This window comes from Ctenocephalides felis, unplaced genomic scaffold (genome assembly GCF_003426905.1).
Source record: "Ctenocephalides felis isolate EL2017-DRISC unplaced genomic scaffold, ASM342690v1 CF-g0.4_SCAFFOLD_03571, whole genome shotgun sequence".
In the NCBI taxonomy this organism is placed as follows: domain Eukaryota; kingdom Metazoa; phylum Arthropoda; class Insecta; order Siphonaptera; family Pulicidae; genus Ctenocephalides; species Ctenocephalides felis.
In genome coordinates this window covers 28,797,094-28,816,677 of record NW_020539725.1, presented here as the reverse complement: position 1 = coordinate 28,816,677, position 19,584 = coordinate 28,797,094, and the positions used below count along the sequence as shown (strand labels likewise).

The 19,584-nt window shown below is 28.9% G+C and overlaps 1 protein-coding gene across 1 annotated transcript in view; it reads left to right on the top strand.

The window, feature by feature from the left end:
• The first annotated feature begins 4,869 nt into the window (after positions 1 to 4,869).
• LOC113385228 overlaps positions 4,870 to 19,584 on the top strand; it is an 86,673-nt gene continuing 71,958 nt past the window's right edge. The window contains exon 1 of the mRNA XM_026623060.1: positions 4,870 to 4,947. The gene's annotated coding sequence lies outside the window, so the exon portion shown is untranslated. The remainder of the gene's footprint in view (positions 4,948 to 19,584) is intronic.

Below are 19,584 nucleotides of genomic sequence, written 5' to 3'. Positions count from 1 at the left end.
ATATCTTTGTATTCAATTTTTATCTGCCTTAATATAAGATTCTGACGCTTGATGTAAAATATTATTCCAATCTATGAAAGTTGTACAAAAAGTTATAAGTTATTTTATTTATTACTGGTTTTGTTCAATTGGTTAATATAATATTATTAATTTAGAAAAAAAAAACTTTTTTAACTTCCCGTAGGCCAAAAATCGAAAATGAAAACTTTGGCATTACTCGGCGTTTTGAAGATTTTTGAACATTTTGGCATACCTAAAAAAATGGATGTATGTGTGTGTTTTTTTGTGTCCAAATTTTTTCGTTCCCGTTTTCGGGCGCACAGATCAACCGATTTCAATGGTTCAAAAAACATTCGATTCCTATTGATAGGGAGATGTGCTGATTAGTTTTTGGCAAAGGTAGATCCAGCCGTTACGGAGATAAATAGCAAAGAGTGCAGAAAATAGAAATCGAGTTTTTGAGAGAGCGGAGCATCGGATTTGAATGATCTAAAAAAACACTGAATTAGTAATGATTGGGAGAAATGGTTATTAGTTTTTGGCAAAGGCAGGCCCAGCCATTTCGAAGATACAGTGCTAAATATAGAAAAAATGGCAGTGTTTGAGAGAAATATGCATCCGAATTGAATGATACAAAAAACTTTCTGTTTGTGTTGACAAAACAATTGCTTTTGGATTTTTTTTGTATATTGAAAATAATTCAGATTTCAATTTTAATTCTGGCTAAAGTTTTAAAGCCCAGTTTATATAATTAGTTCATACTTTAAATAAATATCTTTGACTTTGTAATTCAGTTTATAAAATTCTTAAATAATAAAAAAAATATTAACAATGTTACAGTATTTATAATAATCTATTTGAAAACATTTAATATTCCTCGAACATTTCGTTATGGCACGGGAAATTCTATCAATTTGCTTTAAGGCACAATGCTATACACCACTAGTTCAAATATTTTCTAATATAGATAAAATATAGGAACTTCACAATTATCTATAAAAAAACTTTTTTTGAGACATTTTCATAAAGTATATTGTGTTAGTTATAATTTCGAAACGATTTTTTTTAACTTTAATTAATAGGCTCGAATATTAAAATAGAGTTGTTTTAAAAATACTTGTATTTTTATTAGGAACATAAAACAAAAAAGTGGCTCCAAATATGATTAAGGAATTCTTAACAAGTTTATATCAACAAAAAAATTCCTCCATTATAGTAAGGGCACACAAAAAATGTCAAGTTTAATGATTGGTTGTTCAATTGTGTCATATACCTTATTAATAATTAATGCCTATTATCGCTCATTATGCTAATAATGTTATTATTTTTTTATAAATTGTCTTCTCGTCATTCACAAATGTGTAGAGTCATTACTTTATCTAGGTAGACCCTATGCTCATTTACATATATGTAAAGACTAAACATGTCAGGTGAGAAAAAACAGTATTTCATTCTTTCATTACAATAGATAGAAAGGTCAGTCTTATTTAGGTATTCGATAGGGCCAGGCGCCAAAGTAATAACAGCAATAATTTAATCGATGTATGAAATAATATTTCATAAGATATTCGTGTTAAATATGCGTACATGGCATGTAAGTATTCTAATGAATGCTTCGGGCAAAAAGTATGTAGACATGCATCTTATCCTAAAATTTCCGAAACAATGACACCAAAATAATGACATCTTGAATGTTTTTTCACATATCATGCAATTTTAAGCATACCAGTATTATTAATTCATTTGAATATGCATCAACCTTAACATATGATAATGCTCTAACATTATTTTCAACGATAAATTTTTGTAGGCATGTAAATCAGTTTTTCATTTAATAAAAAAATCACAATTTAATATATATAATTTGTACTCTTTCTTATTAAGATGAAGCAACAATCAGTTATACATAGTAACTTTTATTTGATGTTAATAAATTTGGCATTGTGACATTTTATGACACAGGATGATTTATTCCTGATTAAAAGTTGTGCTTTCAAACAACCATATTGCCTGAATTGCACTTTAACAGGAAAAATGTGCTAAAAGTAATATAACACGTTAACTTTAACAAATGGTTATCTGACACGGAAGAATTTCACTACTGCTTGGTATCAAATACTGGTATCTAATTTGGAAATTGTGATTAGATATTAGTTTATTATTTGTCAGTGATAATACAGATACCAGACTCTATAAAATGCATTTGATATGGTTAATTCACTTTTTCTCTATACTGTATGTACAGGAGTATTATTGAAACTTTTTTTTTGATTTATTGGATTGAAACTTGACTAGTATTTTATTATTTGTTTTATTAATTTTTTTAAATTTATTTATTTTACTATTTCACGATATTACTGACGACTTATTGACGGAAAATAATAAATATATTGTTTGAAAAGTTGCGAATATTACCATACGACATTGATCTACAAATTATTGGAATTCTTTACAAATTTTTTCTTCACAATGGAGACATTGACAACGATCTTCAAATTTATTAAGACTACTTCATTACACTTTAATAAACATGCCGATGACTATTTATCGTCTTAAAATGGACTAACTAATAGATGACGTTAACTAATGGATGATGTTCAGATTGAGCTTTTCTCTACTCTACAAATTAAATTTTATTTAAAACTAAACCAAAGCTGACTAGAGTGAAAAGTCTTACAAAAAAGTAATAAAAATGTAGCCTTAAAAATGGCATATCGTAGGGTAATTTTTGTCACCATCATGTCTATTTTTAAAATTTAATATATGACTTATTAATATCGCTTATAGCCTTATGTATATAATTTTATTATAATTTGGCGTATAACTTGCATTATAATGAAGGTAAAATAATGTGTTTAATTTCATTTATATTGCATGCCAAAAGCTTGTTATGAGTTTTTAGTAGTATAATAAATTAGTATTTTATTTTTTTGGTTCATATTTATTGCTTTATCATTGCATAAATTCATTTTGTCGATAAACCGAAATCTTAATTAGAAATGACCTCAAATCACAAAAACTTAGCGAGATTCCAATGTATTGCGTTTTACGTCATTTTGTGGCATCGAAAAAATATCTTTCCAATATAAACATCTTGACGTCACCGTATAATATTTATACTGTTATTTGAAATCATTATGAATATTTGAGATATGTGACCATGCATGTTTTAAAACTATTTTAATTTAATCATAATATTATAATTATTTTCGATAAAAACTGCATTTTTATTTAAATCATTGCAAAAATGAGTTTATGATTTTTATAATACTATTTTAATAATAAAGATGCTTGGTGAAAATAGTTTTTCGAAGCTTTGCTGCAATATTCCAATTAGAAAAGCGGTGAAGGTGCTTTCTAATAGCGTTCAATATTAAACTAAAAAAATATATCTGAGAATAAAGGCAATCAATGGATTGCCTTCTGACAATATCATTTGTAGCTCAATGTAACCAGTGCTTATTTCTGCTTATAGAACAAGTAATAGTTATGATTGATATAAAACAAAAAAAATGGCTTGGTATCTGTATTACATTCAATCTATTTAGATAAATAGATAATTTTTTCTAATAATCAAAATATGACAACATGCATTAAGAGTTGTTGGTCCTTAATATTATGCTAAATCTGAAGATACTTGAGACAGTTTTATTTAAGATATCAAACCAGAATGACAACTCAAGAGGATTATATGTACTTCATAACCAAGTCTATATAAGAAACTTGGCCTAAATAACGGTCTTTATATATTTTTTGCTAATATTGTCAGCAGTATGATCAATGATTAAAAAATAAGTACCTATACACACAGTAAATCTGAAAATAGGTACAAATTAAAATACCTACTTAAGTAGAGCCTTTGTACATAATCATTTATTTTTTCATTGAAAACGTAATAACTATGTTGGGGGTCAACTTATTATGGTGACCCTCAACATAATTATTGATGTCTAGACTCGTCTTGTGATGAAATTTTCTATTTAATTGAAAATATTTTAGAATGATCTAATCCAAACGTATAAAACATTCAATTTAAATAAAAATAATTTTTATTTAAATTTCTTTGGTGCGGTGTCTAAAAGCATTTTGCACAATAAATACTTGAAAATGTACAGACAAAGATTTTGCAATACCTACGAATACAAAAGCTTACTCTATACAATTATATGATCAAAAAATTTCTTTTCGGCAGATTGTAGCAACCTTAATCTTTGCTTATTATTATTAGCATTATCTTCTAGTCATAAAAAATCAATGGTAATTGGTCTATGCCAAAATTATATGACATCATGCATTAAAAATTTCATAATGTGTTAATTTCATTCTTCTGAGAGTTAATATAATTAGTCTGTCGATTAATTAAATATTGCTGGCTCATATCAAAATTACTAATACAGGCACCATGGTAAAAATAGTGGAAAATATTACGTGTTTAATTATTGAGCGCATTAAAATTAATGATTGCATCAATAATATAATTAACTTATAGGCTTGATTTGCTTTTGATATATTTGGTATATGATAATATTCAAGCTAGTGAAAATTCCAGTAAGGTTTTTCCTCTATATTTAGCTTTTTCTTTATGTACTTGAATGAAACATCCTTCGGCAAACCGTATTTTGTATAATTTTTTTTTCAAATAGACTATATTCTATTACTATTACTATATTCAATTTAAAAAGAATTCAATATGATTTAACGTGTTAATGTATTAAATATGTATAAAATGATACAATCATAGTATAGTAATATTATATTACTATAAAAATTATTTATTTTAATTCCCAATTAAATTCAATTACAGGTGACGAATCAAACTATTTGTATGTAGGAGCTTTACAATACCGTTTGATTATTTTACAATTATCTGAGAAATGATTGAGGCAAGCAGATCTCAAGCAAAATGATATTAATACTGTTGTTCCTTGCCAACGAAATCTCTTATAGGTAAGTTACTTTTCTTAATTTTATTCAAGTCAAATTGCTTTTTTCATAACTTATAATTACTATGCATGAAAAACTTGATCTTGGTTGGTAGTTATACCGATTAGTTTTACCTTGCGTGGATTTGAAACTAAATTTCATCTTGATTTTTTTTAACGTTTTCCTGTAATGAAGTTATTTTTTTTACAAAACTCTTAATAATAATACATCAAAGGTTTATGGTGTTCATGTTAAGCAAACTAAAGATCAGACTTACAATTTAGTATCCTATGTATGAGTGTTCTATTCAATTTGAATAAATAGAATTAATACATTAGTATGAAATAAATATCATAATTGAGTGTATAAAGAAGTTTCTGGAATATCTTATATATTCTGCGGTTTGACAAGTGTATATTTATAATCTGCATATATATCATATAGATGAATTACAGTTTATAAACCTTATATGGTTCGGATTAATCTCCTAAACGTTCATTTTCCGTTTTATTGCCGTAGTCCCACATTTAACCAATTATGAGATTTATCTAACTCCATCTCAATCCCAGACCGACACCTATATAAGTGTCGAATATCGTTTAAAAAAATGAGTCACCTCGTAATATTATGCGACATTGGACACATAAAAAAGTTGATTTTATTAGTAAGACGATGTTCGGCAAGGAACGACCTTGGTCCAAGAGAGTGACGGCCTATTACAAATGCAGGGATTCAAATAGTTATGCAATTCTGGTGATTTGATTTGATTTATTTTATTTATGTTTTGACCTAAGGTGTAAGGGCCCGTGATAAAAAATACAGATTTACATAAATTTTCGTTTTTTTATGTCAGTAGGAAAAATGTTCGTTGTAAATCTATCTTCTTAATTTCTTAGTCATTTAATGTAACGAACTAACAAAATTATATCAGCCATATGACTACCAACTCACGATCATCTCAACATACGAGACCGTTAATATAAAACAGCAAATTTTCCAGAAAATTGGCCCATAAATTACAATGTTATATTTTAATTCATCACAGCATGGACTAGTGATTTTTTTACAGATTTATTTACTTAATAGTACCAAGCCTATGAAAAAGTACATTAGAAATTTCTAATGATGGATTTATTATGCTTGTCAATAATAATTACTGTTATTTTATTTAGATCAGTTCTCTTAGACATTTGCGTGCTGTTTTCAAAACAACTTTACCCTTGAAATTTAAGAAGTCTCAGATCTGATTCTAGATAAGTTTTTTGCAAACTTTTACAGAGTAGGTGATATTATACTTGTTAAGTAAATCACATGTGATGTATGGTATTGAGGAAGTTATGCTACATAGATTTATAGAATATTTTATAAAGTTCACGGCAAACACTTAGCATGCCAAAAATGACGAGTGCGAGAAGAGTGTTTAGTCATCTAGGAATATTGTATTAAAATTTGTTAATGATGATAACTAAACATATTATATAATTATGTACAAGTTTTATTGCAATGTCTTGTCTTGCATTTAATAAAATTGGGAGAAATAAATATATTCTTCGCATTAGCATACTATTTGATCAAATTCATTATATCAACTTTTATAAACTTTTTATGGAAAAAGTGTAATACATATAATACTTTTCTTTAATAATACTTTAATTATTTTCTCAGAATTTTTCTTAGCTAATTATGAAGTTTAACAAGTATATAAGCTTATGATATATTTTTTCCTGATCTTTTTATAACTTAGAGTCTTAGAGAACTTTAGAGCCTTAAACCAAATGGCAACATTTGTTCGGAATAAAATTGGATTTTTCGAAAATTAAATACTAACATCAAACTATTGATTTTTTTAACCTTCCGTAGATTAAGTTGTTGTAATCGTCCAGGAATCGAAATTTAAAATTTTTCATTTCTCGACGTTTTGAAGGTTTCTGAACATTTTGGCATACCTCAGAAAAAATGGATGTGTGTGTGTTTTGTGTGTCCGCACGGATCAACCGATTTAAATGGTTTAAAAAACATTCGATTCCTATTGATAGGGAGATGCGCTGACTAGTTTTTGGTGAAGGCAGGTCCAGTCGTTACGGAGATAGAGCAAAGAGTGCAGAAAATAGAAATCGAGTTTTTGAGAAACCAGAGCATCCGATTTGAATGCTCTAAAAACATTCAATTATCAATGATTAGGAGACATGATTATTAGTTTTTTGCAAAGGCAGGCCCAGTCATTTCGAAGATACAGAGCTAAATATAAAAAAATTGCAGTTTTTGCGAAGCATCCGAATTGAATGATTCAGAAATCTTTCTGCTTATGTTGACAAGGCAATTGCTTTTGGAAAAATAATGTCAAGTTTTTTTGTATATTGAAAATAATTCAGATTTCAATTTTAATTCTGGCTAAAGTTTTAAAGCTAACTTATATACTTTAAATAAATAACTTTAACTTTGTAATTCAGTTTATATAATTCTCATAAATAAATATTCGGAAAATGGTACAGTATTTATAATAACCTATTTGAAAACATTTAATATTCCTCGAACATTTCGTTACGGTACGGGTAGTTCCAGCAATTTGCTTTAAGGCACGATGCCATGCGCCCCACTAGTTATGTTTTTTTGATTTAATATGTGTCAAACATGATAATACGTTAGGCTTTTAGAAAAAAATATGATATTTCTTGCAGCAAAGTTAGAAATGTCAAATATACTTCATAGAATTGTTATTACTCATGCTTATAAAAAATCTAAAACAAATTAATATTATGTGATCTTCCTTTTTAAGCTACATAGACTTTCCCAAGCACGCCTTCAAGCTAGCTAAAGTTTATTCAAATCCGCACAAATCTTCATTGCGTTTGCATGACACAATTTAGCGATTGCGATCATGGAGATGTACTTGAAATTTTAATTGAAATGAATATATTACCCAAACGATATTTTTTGTTGATTAGATTTTCATCTGTAATTGATGTCTGTTTAACTTAAATTTTTGTCTAACAATTATTTATGCGTTGACAGCAACTACAATGACGGTTATTAATGATGCGAGTAGGTTTAAAATATTTTTTCATCCGTATGCAATGTCATTTGTTGTTCATGTCGAAGTAGGCATTTTGAAGTGCAATGATTCATACGAGCTCGGTTCGAGGTCTTTTGGGTACACGTCATATTTTCTTGAGAATGAAAAAACACAAAATAATTTTATTCGTGACGCAATTTTATCGGTGACCACAATTAAAATTAAACCCGATTGCGTAAAATGTATGCGTGACTCTGAACCTTATCTTATTTGAGTATAATGAATATTCTTAATTGGAATTAGCCGAAAGATTTCGACATATTAACCAATTATTGTAAATCAGCAGCAATTTAAACAATTATCGTCTAAGGTTTTTCATAGTGAATTTCACAAAATAGAACTTTCCGAAGGAGAAGTTCTCTGCTTTTTAATCATTCTGAATCGGTTGACACCAACATGGGACATTTTGCCTCTATCCATTTCGAAAGTGAATAGGTTTACTCGAGTCGTTTGATACTTCGCACATAAGTGCCAAACTTTTGCCAAATGTTTTCGATAAAAATCCGGAACCCAGTTTGAGAATTAAAAACTCGGTAAAGTCCAGAAATTCTAAAAATATTTTTTAGAAATCTAGATCTATTTTTAAAAAAAAATCTAATATTGTAAAGCCTTTGTGTGTATATTCCTATTTGAGTATAATAAAACTGCTCAACTGGCTTTGGTAAATAGTAAATATTTTATCATTGAGCAGCACATCATGATATATATATAAGCATATATTGATATATATATATATATATATATATATATTGATATATATATATATATATATATATACATATATATACAGGGTGGCTGATATGTAATGCAACAAAGTCAAGCGCTATAACTTTGTCATTTTCATTTTAAATTTCATTGCTCAAAAGCAAAAATGTCGGAAAAACATCAAATTTTAGAATCAGTTTAAGTTTGTTCTAATTGGCCACCTTTGGTACAAATTATGGCCTTCAAACGGCAGAAAAACCATAACACGCTGCACGAAAGTGGCCCTGGTGTATTTTGGCCCATTCCCAGCGAGGCAGCTACTTGGGATGATCGACACTCTGGTATTTTTTAGTGCGAACCTTACTCTTCAAAATGTCCAAGACACAAAAGTCCAGCAAATTTAGATCCAGAGATTTTGGTGGCGATTGTGCGATGGAAATGAAGCAAAAAACCTCTTTTTTAAGCCATTTTTGGTTGACGCGTGCTGAGTTTGATGATGCTGAGTCCTGTTGGAATGTCCATGGCCTGCGTCCGAAATTTTTGTCTACCCAGGACTTCAATACTGCCTTTAAGACATTCTCCCGATAATTTCGGCAATTAGTTTGATCCCACGGTCGATAAATAAAAGCGGAATGTCACCATCGGCCGTTACGGTGGTTCACCCCATTACCGTCGGCGGCGCTTGAATTCAGGTGGCCAATCGAAGATGTTAATTTTTAACTGACCTTTTTGGCAAGTAAACCCTATCATTTTGTTTGTTCATAAACTGCTCGATTTGGAATGACTTCCCATCTGAGAAAACCAAATTCGGTAACTAGCCACTTTCGTGCAAGCGAAGCAACCCCTTGGCTCTATCCCGTCTAACTTTTTTTTGTGCATCGATGAGTTCTTGCACTTTTTGGAACTTCAATGGCTTTAGTCCAAGCTCATTTTTCAATATCTGTTGCATCCGTTTTTGCGATATGTTCAGCTCACGGGCCATTTTTTTACCACTGCGACACGAATTTCGATCGATTTTTGCCTATACTTTTTGGATCATTTCTCGGATTGTTAGTGTTTTTTTTCGTCCACTTTTTGGACGCGGTGCAACACTGAGTGTATCACGGTTACGAGATATGGTACGAGAAACAAAATATTTGTTCGCATTTAAATGCTGGAGGGCTCTAAAGATAGCCACTTAAGGTTTTCCAGCCAAGTATGAAGCAATCGCACTATCACGCTTGACTACCATCACGAATAACTTTTTTCCTGAATACAATAGATCAAAATCCATTTGTACGCTTGTAAACAATTAAGTGAACAATTACTGGAATAAATCTGTCATCTGTCTGATGAGCGGTTTAGAAATGATAGCGGTCTGAAATTGGTTGCAATACATATCAGCCACCCTGTATATATATATATATATATATATATATATTGATATATATATATATATATATATATATGCATATATATATATGTATATATATACATATATATACATATATATATATATATATATATATATATATACATATATATATATATATATATATATATATATATATATAATGTATATATAAATATACAACTATAAATTGCATCTACAAGCAGCAATTGAATGAAGTAACTAAACTCATTTCCAATTTTATATTTGAATTGATGTTTTACCATAATATGATTTTAGTTGTTTATTGAAGCAAAACTTTTTAATTGAAATAAGTGTCTTAAAAGTGATGGATCGATAGCAGATGTTGCCTGTTTTCTCCAGCGTACATAAATCAATTAATATTCAATTTTTGAGTTATTTCAAGAAATATAATTTCTCATTGAAGTTTTTTGTGTAATCATATGCAAATCTTGTCCCAATGTATATCTCATACACACTCTTAACAGAATGGTACTAATTCTAATTCATGGTAAATAAAAAACAAAATATTTAAATATATTTGATACAAGTTGATTCGATATTAAATATATATGTTCAACATTATTCAAACGTAAAGGTACAAACTAGGAAAACATAAAATATAAATTTTTAATTATTTTGAACTCGTTTGAATGATTCAAAACCCACTCAAACTGCTTTTCCCTTAATGAACGGAGATTTAATTTTTGATTATTTTGCTTGTATTTCTAATATTTGAATAACGAATTATTGCTTCTTGTTTCATCACTACAGTAGATGAAACTTTGTCTTCTGCATTAATTTTTATAGGGTGCTTGTGAAGATACAATATGTAATTCAGTAACCAGTTTAGAAATATATTTTCCTATGTTTAAAAATAACAATTTCTTTTTATTACCCCTAGATTATATTCCATCTAACAATTAGAATTGTGGTATTATCGATGTTAAGTGCTTTTCATTTCTTAAGGGTATATCATTGGGTTTGCCCTATTAGCTTCAAGAAATGTTATCAATATGTATATAAAATCGTGTGCAAACTCAAGTAAATAGGCGAATTGGTGAAGAACATTGTCTAGCAATTTCTAGTATGGGTTTAGATCGGTTTAGATTTCTAGATCGGCACCAAGTAGTATGATATCAAATTTACCTTGAAATATAACTTGAGGTTATAGACCAAATATAATCTATGAATATATTCTCTTCGCTATTAGATATACATACAGTATACAGTCCAAACATAAAACAAAGGGTAGTAACTCTGCATTATACTCTCGAAAAAATACTACCTGTTGAAAAATAAAACAATAAATAATTTTTAGTATTATCCAACATATTATGGCACCAACTTAAAGTTCGACATACTTCGGTTCCCAGACTTCTTTTCCCAAATCGATCCCCCAATAAATATATGCAAAAATCCAATATCGGCAAATCTTTTGTTTAGCTGTCAGACTATAAATAAATTTTCGATCCTCGATTAACATAAAATTCTCTGTGTTTCATATGGGCATTCGCACCGGGCGACCACGCAGGCAGACAAGAATTTTGTTAAATGTAATTTATTTGATTGCAAGGTGACATGGAACGCTTTGTTTTTTCTCAGAGTTATGATTTTTATGCATATTGTATAATAGTTTGTTTTGCATATTTATGTAATTGTGCAATGGAATGTCTGCGCTTGTTTTAAATTTTGGATACACAAGTCAAAATAATCTATTGTACCAATAAATTTAACTTTTCGTGTCTATGCAAAAAGACCGATATGACTAAGCATTTGGATAGGATCATTCTGACTGGCATAAAATTAAATTTAGTATTTTAAATGTTTATATTGCCATATACATACATTGAGGATATTATTGTGTTACATACAATTTTAATTTTTAGAATTTGATTGATGCTAATTATTTGGGTAAAGAAAAAGCACAATTTTCTCTCCGAAAATGTATACGTATGCAAATACAAAGTTAGATATTTCTATTTTTCTAAACACTGGTCAGTTTCATCTGAAAACCAGTCGAAAAAGATCTTGTATTGTTAACAGTATAAGCCCTTGCAATATTAAAAAACTAAAAACATTTTGAACAATATTTGTTTAGTTATAACTTTATTAGATTGATAACAGATAAGATGATAAATTGCCATTAAAATTTCAAAATTTCTTTCTAATATAAATTGTATCAAATATAATTAGGTCAACCTAGTGATATCTGCGAAATGTCCAGATCCATCAATTTTTTGAATTTTTCAGTTCCCAGTTTAATAAGAATATATGTAATTGCAGATAAGATTACCAAGAAATGCAAAATTGGAATATTCAAATTAATTAAGGCTATTTTATCATTTGACCCAATTTGTATATTTTATCTAAATTATTTCATAAACAATATATTATGATATGCTGTTGACAAATAAATACTTAAATTTCCATAATAAGTCAAAAAAATATATTGATATCTACATATGCTCTTCGCATAGCAATTTAATGTTTCATCGAATTCCATACACAAAAATGCGGATATTCCCAATAAAATTATCGATATATAAAATCAGTGGCGTACCTAGAACTTTTGCCGCCCGGGGCGGTCTCCAGATTGCCGCCCTTTCAATTATAAGTCAGTCAAATAGTAGTTTTCATAAATTAATACAAATAAACTAGTGGTGCATGGCATCGTGCCTTAAGGCAAATTGCTGGCACTTCTCGTACCGAAACATAAAATTTTTAAAAAAGATTAAAAATTTTTTGAAATCTGAAAAAAATATATTTTTGAGAATTTCGAAAATTTTGAAAAAAAATGGCTTTTTTGAATTTTTTTTTTTTATATTTTGAAATTTTTTGAAAATTTGTAACTTTTTTTCAAAACAATCGCGCTGCGCAGCTGTTTTGGAGACGAAATATCGAAGCAAAACGGCTAGACATTGATACGGAACCCATAGAAATGTAAATTAAATTTGTTCTTATTATTAAAATCACTAGAAAATATCAGACAATTTGACGTGGATATATCTAATGATCATTTTGGAGCGCCAAATGTCATTTTTTTACTTTATCTTATTGTATCTCTGTAACTGCTAGACCTGTCATCCCAGAAACAGTTCTTTGTTTAGTCAATACAAATAAAATGTTTTTTGAATTACTTAAAACGGACGCTTCGTTCTCTCAAGAACTAAATTACAATTTTTGGCTTTTTTGCCCCGTATCTTTGGAACGGCTGGACCCGATTTGCCAAAAACTAGTTAGCACGTTTCATCAGTACGAATTGATGCGTGTTCCTACAATCATCGACAAAAGTTTGTATCTAAACACACACACACATCCATTGTTTCTAAGATATGCCAAAATTCAGTAACCTCTGAAACGAAAAGATATATAAAAATTTTCACTTTCGACATTTTTGCGATTACTATATATAACTTACCATACGGAAGTTAAAAAATTATCAAGTTATTTAATCAATATTAATCAATACACAGAGTAATTTTTTTCAGACATATTTATATGCACTCGTCAACATATTTATATAATGCCCTAAGGCTTTGCAGACCTAGCAGACCCCGCCTTCCGCCAGCCCTGATTTTCAAAAGAAAAATTGATGATTTAAAAAAATATTGATAAATCACTTCAAAGTAATCATATAAACTTTTCAAAAGAAATGACATTTATAAGCTGATATAAAAAAATAGGAAAAATCGCTGAACAAAATCGTAAAGATGCTTATACGAATTCAACGAATTTTAATGAATACAATAAAATAAAATTATTAACCTGTTCTTAAATTAGAATTCAAAATTTACACAAATATACATTTATATACACCGAGGAATAAAATTCTAAATCATATGGTTAATCATAATTTATATAAATCAAATATTAACAATAATAAAAAATCATAATGATCATTTATAATTCAAGAAAAAAACTAGTTGGTACTGGTATTTTGCCTTGAGGCAAGTTACATGAACTTCCCGAAATGTGTAAATAATCGACTTAATCAATAAAAAATAAATTAATTCATGAGTGATTAAAAGTATTCCGAGTGGATTTATTACACATCATTGCAAACGAACGAACAAACACGTTAACTCGGAGTATTTACTAAAAGCAAATTTTCAAAAATCAATAATTTTAATTAATCAATAATTATAATTGAACCAGTTTCCGTAGGACTTTAATGGTTTACTATGTTCAAGACCAAGTACACTATCGTTATACCAACTAAATCATCTAATTTTATTTTTAACAAACGTCAAAAAAACATTTTCTCTAACTTTGATAAATTTTTAAAATTAAACTACTTGTCGTAAGGCCGTAATAATTCAGTGAGTTCTATAAGGCGCAATGATGTACATCGCCAAAGAAAGTTTCATAAAAATCGGCTTAATTTTTTTTTCAACAGTTAATTACAAGAAAACGGCTCGGTAGATTTTTACCTAAAACTGATCAGTATCAATCCCAACTAATATCTTTCGAACAGTTTTTAATTTTTTAAAATCGGTTCGGTAGTATGAGCTTAAATGTGGACGAAAGGTTTAACACTTCTTTCCAAATTACAAAGAAACGGCTCGGACGATCGTCGCACAAAGAAACGATATGCCTCATCGAGATACATCAAATGGTTTTTAAATTTCTGAAATCGGTTCAGGCGTTTTTGAGAAACAAAAGTCTAATTTTGACAAAGGCCAAAAAGACCATACTAATTTTTGCAATCTTTGACGAATTTTTAAAGCTAAACCAGTTGTCGTAGACCGTAATATTTTAGTATGATCTAGAAGACTATGGTATCTACCGTCAAAAAAATAATCATAAGAATCGTCGAATTTTTTTTTTAAACTTTATTAAGAAAACGGCCCGGCCGATCTCTACTAAAAACTAATCGGCACGATTCCCAACTAATGTCTTTCGAATTTTCAAAATCAATTCAGAATTGCAGGCTAAAACGTAGACGAAAAATTTTTCACTTTTCTGCGATTTATAAAGAAACAGCTTGGCCGATCGTCGCACTGACGGTCAAACTCAAACTCAAACTGACAAATAATAGTCTTCATCGAGATACATCGAGTGGCTTTTAAATTTTTGAAATCGGTCTAGCCGTTTTTGAAAAAAACGACAATTTACGACAAAAAATCTGTTCACATACACACACATACTTTTTACAAATTTGGGCTCATTCGATTCAGAATGGCTTGAAACGTTGAGAAAACATAAAATTAGCGATTCGGATTTTTTGATGAAAACATAAACTTCTCCTTGGGGAAGTTAACTAGTGGTGTATGGCATTGTAAGTTAAGGCAAATTGCTGGAAATTCCCGTACTGTAATGATATATTCGAGGAAAATTAAATATTTTCGAATATATAATTATAAATACTGTAACTTATATATGTTTACAGAAAAGTAAATAAACAAAACTCAATCAATCAAATTTGAAATAAAGGGCATTGTCTAATATTTATAAGAAATATATAAACTGAATTACAAAGTTATAATTATTTATTTCAAGTATATAAGTGAGCATTTGAACTTTAGGTAGAATTCAAAATAAAATCCACGTAGAAAGTTTTTTGAATCATTCAAATCGGATGCTTAGTTCTCTCAGAAACAGATATTTTTTGCATATTTTGCTTGGTATCTTTGCCTTTGCGAAAAACTAATCACCACTTCTCCTCATCATTACAAATTGAAGTTTTTTGCATCAATCAAATCGGATGTTTCATTCTCTCAAAAACTCGATTTCTAATTTCTGTACCATCAAATCGGTTGATCGGGGCGCCCGAAAACGTGAACGAAAAAATGCGGACACACAAAACACACACACTTCCATTTTTTCTGAGGTATGCCAAAATGTTCAGAAACCTTCAAAACGTGAAGAAATGTAAAAAATTTCATTTTCGATTGTCGGTCCATTACTATAACTTACCCTACGGAAGTTAATAAATATAAAATGAATAAGTTGCTTTTTACAACTATGTATAAATAAACTAAATAATGCCGCCCCAAAATAAGTGCCGCCCGGGGCGGACCGCCCCCACCGCCCCCCCCTAGGTACGCCACTGTATAAAATCATAAAATATTGACGTAGATTTCAATAATGTTATTGTAATCCATTACATTAGTCGTCAAAATTTTAAACGTATGAGTCTTATACATAGAGAAAGAAAAAAATCTACATTTGTAGACAATGCTTTTAAACAAGTTGAGTAGACAAGAAACTTTATAAGGCAACTTTAGATTCAGAGTTGTTTTCAATAATCACACGTTTAATGTTAAACACTTGAGCGATTTTACGATCTTATAATGTACGGACCACCATGAACGTGATGATTATATGGCTTTAATTTATTGCATTTTTGCAATAAATTGTTGTTATTTACTCTGAACTGTTTGATACACTCGGATACATTGTTCTGATAATAATGGAACGATTTCACGAAACAAATCGTTAAACGTGCTTATAATAATTGCAATTACAACTGAACAAATGCTTCTATCGATCGAATACTTTTTCTTGAGATCAAAATTGCAATCGTGCAATTTAATTTTGTTGAAACCTTCAGAGTTGTAGTATTTACCTGATAATTGGACAGCAAATAGCGAAGGTCAGTGTCGCTGAGAGAGTATTGGCAGAATGTTGGACTAATGCTCATTTCAGAATAATGCATTGCTATGCTTTTATCGACTTTTGGATTTTATCAACAAACGAGTTTTTGTGTAGTAAATATTATATTGCACATTATTTTGGGCGGCTCGTAGTGCAGTAATAAAAGCCCGCCTTTGCAACCTGCAAAGTGCATACAACCTGAAGTCAAATCTTAAAATCTATTTCCAAGTGATAAAAGCTTATTTTGGCATTACTGCAATATATACAATTTAGCTATTGGGTTGTATTTTAATGAAGAATAATACATCTCAACAGCTCATAGAATGACTGACTATAGTTAACTAATACAGTGTATTTCATTTTCAAGTATGTAAGATTACAATTAGGCTACTAGGTTGTCTTTTAATAAAGAATAATACATTTCAATAGCTCATAGAAAACTGACTATAGTTAACAAACACAGGGCATTTATTTTTACTCCAGCAATAACTGAGGCACTTCTCACATTATTTAATGCATTTCCATTTTTGTTCGAAATCGTATTCAAGAAAGATAACTTTTTTATTGCCATTTGATTTTATTCTCTTTTTTCTAAAACACTACTTCAAAATTTTCTATGATTAAAAGTTTGGCCAAATATTTTTAATATTGTTTTTTTTTCATTGCTTAGTTGCTAGAGATTTGCCTTTCCAACTAAAAGATTTCTGGTTTAGCTTGATGTCAAGCAGTAGTGACAATGTTTTTACATGAAAATATAGATGAAAATATGTTTTCAAATAAAAGTACCATTTTTCATAGAATTGCTGAATCATTATAAAATTCATTAGTAGCAGAGAAAATTCAATAAAATATATTTTTGTAATTAACTTTAAGAGGATATAACACTATTAAGTTCTGTTCAATAAATAAATAAAAAAGCGTAATATTAGCCGATCAGAATATTAAAAACAACAATATTGATATGTATTAAAAATCGGAAATCCAATATTCTTTGTCAAAGAAAATTTGCTTAGGCGTTATAGGTAGAAGAGTACGTACTAAAACAATCGTTATAAATTAAATAATTACAATTTGACATTTTCACATTGAACAATAATTTTCAAGAAGCATTTCTTTTCTTTTATTGAAATACAGTACTACTTCTATGATATTTTCAAAAATGCCAATTAATTGACATTAAAATAAGTCTAATTATGGTACACTATAAAACCAGTAGTCTTTTATGCAGTCAATAGCCTAACCTTAAACTTGCAGGACGTTTATTCAAGCCGCAACATAGATTTAAATGATGCCGTATTTTTATGAGAACATTATACCCAAGAAAATTATATGCGTTTTTTTTTTATAAATGATCATCAACCCACGCAAATTGTAAACAATTTATCGAGACTCGGACAGTTCCCACGGGGCGATTTTATGATGGCAAATTACACAACAATAAAGAAAATATTGTAGTAAACTAAAAGACGCCAACGATAATAATACTAACTTTTCTGCTTTATAGTTAATAGTATAATATTAAGAACTTGGTGGTGCTTATGTATGAATATTCTTTATTATAATCCTTGGATCTGCTCATAGGTCCTGCTTGGGTTTTACCTGACAAAATTCTCTTAAAAATGGTCAATACTTGTTATATTTTTGTTTAAACTTTGTATGCGGCATGAGAAAATGAAAAGCATATAAATTAACAAAAATTCAAAAGTAATAACTAATTCAATTATTTGATGAGCTATTAAAAATAAAATGTGAATATTGGTTGTTTAGCAATAATATATGGTAGGTAAGATTTTGTAGTATTGAAGAAATGAAAGTCTAGGTAATTTTATATCACTACTGCTTGATATTAAACTGGCAGAAGTCGGAATCGAATCCATTGGTAGCTAGAAGCTATTTCTCTAACGTTGATGTTTATGGGTATTTTAGTAGAGACAATGAAGTAAATAAATTAGTTATTTTCTACGACTAAAGCAAAAATATTATCAATATAATACCGACGATTATTTAGGCTCGTTAAGATGAGTCAAGTTTTTATATCGGCAACACCATGAGACATCTTTAATAAACCTGTTGAATTCTTGTTCCAGACATGCAAGTATTTTTGCAAAATACATTTTGCAAAACAACAAATACTTCTGGTTTTATACTTTTTTTAAAATGATTTCGATAACAGATAATCGTTGTACGTCTTTAAAATTCCTCTATAGATTACTTGTGCTTTATAGCATGTCTGCCATTTGCATACGAAAACAATTAATTATAAAATTTAACGATAATTTTATAGCAAATTTGGAAATCAAAATTGTTTATTAAATAGATATTGATAGATTATGTCTCAAGATGTTGTCTGCGTGATATGTTAAATTTTATTGCTGTTGTATTTAGTTAAATCAAAAATTTTTGAAATGCAATTAATATTACATTGACTTTTGAGTAAATAAAATAATAAAATTAATTTTATAATGACTGCATTGAAAATGACTTAAATTTAATTTGATAAGTTATAAATAAAATTAAAAAAAACGTCATCTTTTTGATTAAACAACGGAAAACGGTTAAACATATTTTTTATACCATACTAATATAGTAGATTTTAATTTATTATAATGTCGCATCTATTTTTTAGGTTTTAATCTAGTTATTTTAATAATATTTATATTATCGGAACTTTATATTTTGATGTCCATTGTTGAGTCGATGAAACAAAATCTTATTAAAAATAGTAGCAAACTATAGACAAAAATTTTTTAGAAAAAAAAAATTGATATCAAATTATCTGCTGTGTACGCATGTTTATATTTCACCTTTAACTTTTTGGTCAATACTAGTGAGGTCAAAAATATTATCTCACCAACGAATCTTTCAAGATGCTTATTTTTTAAATTTGTGTTAT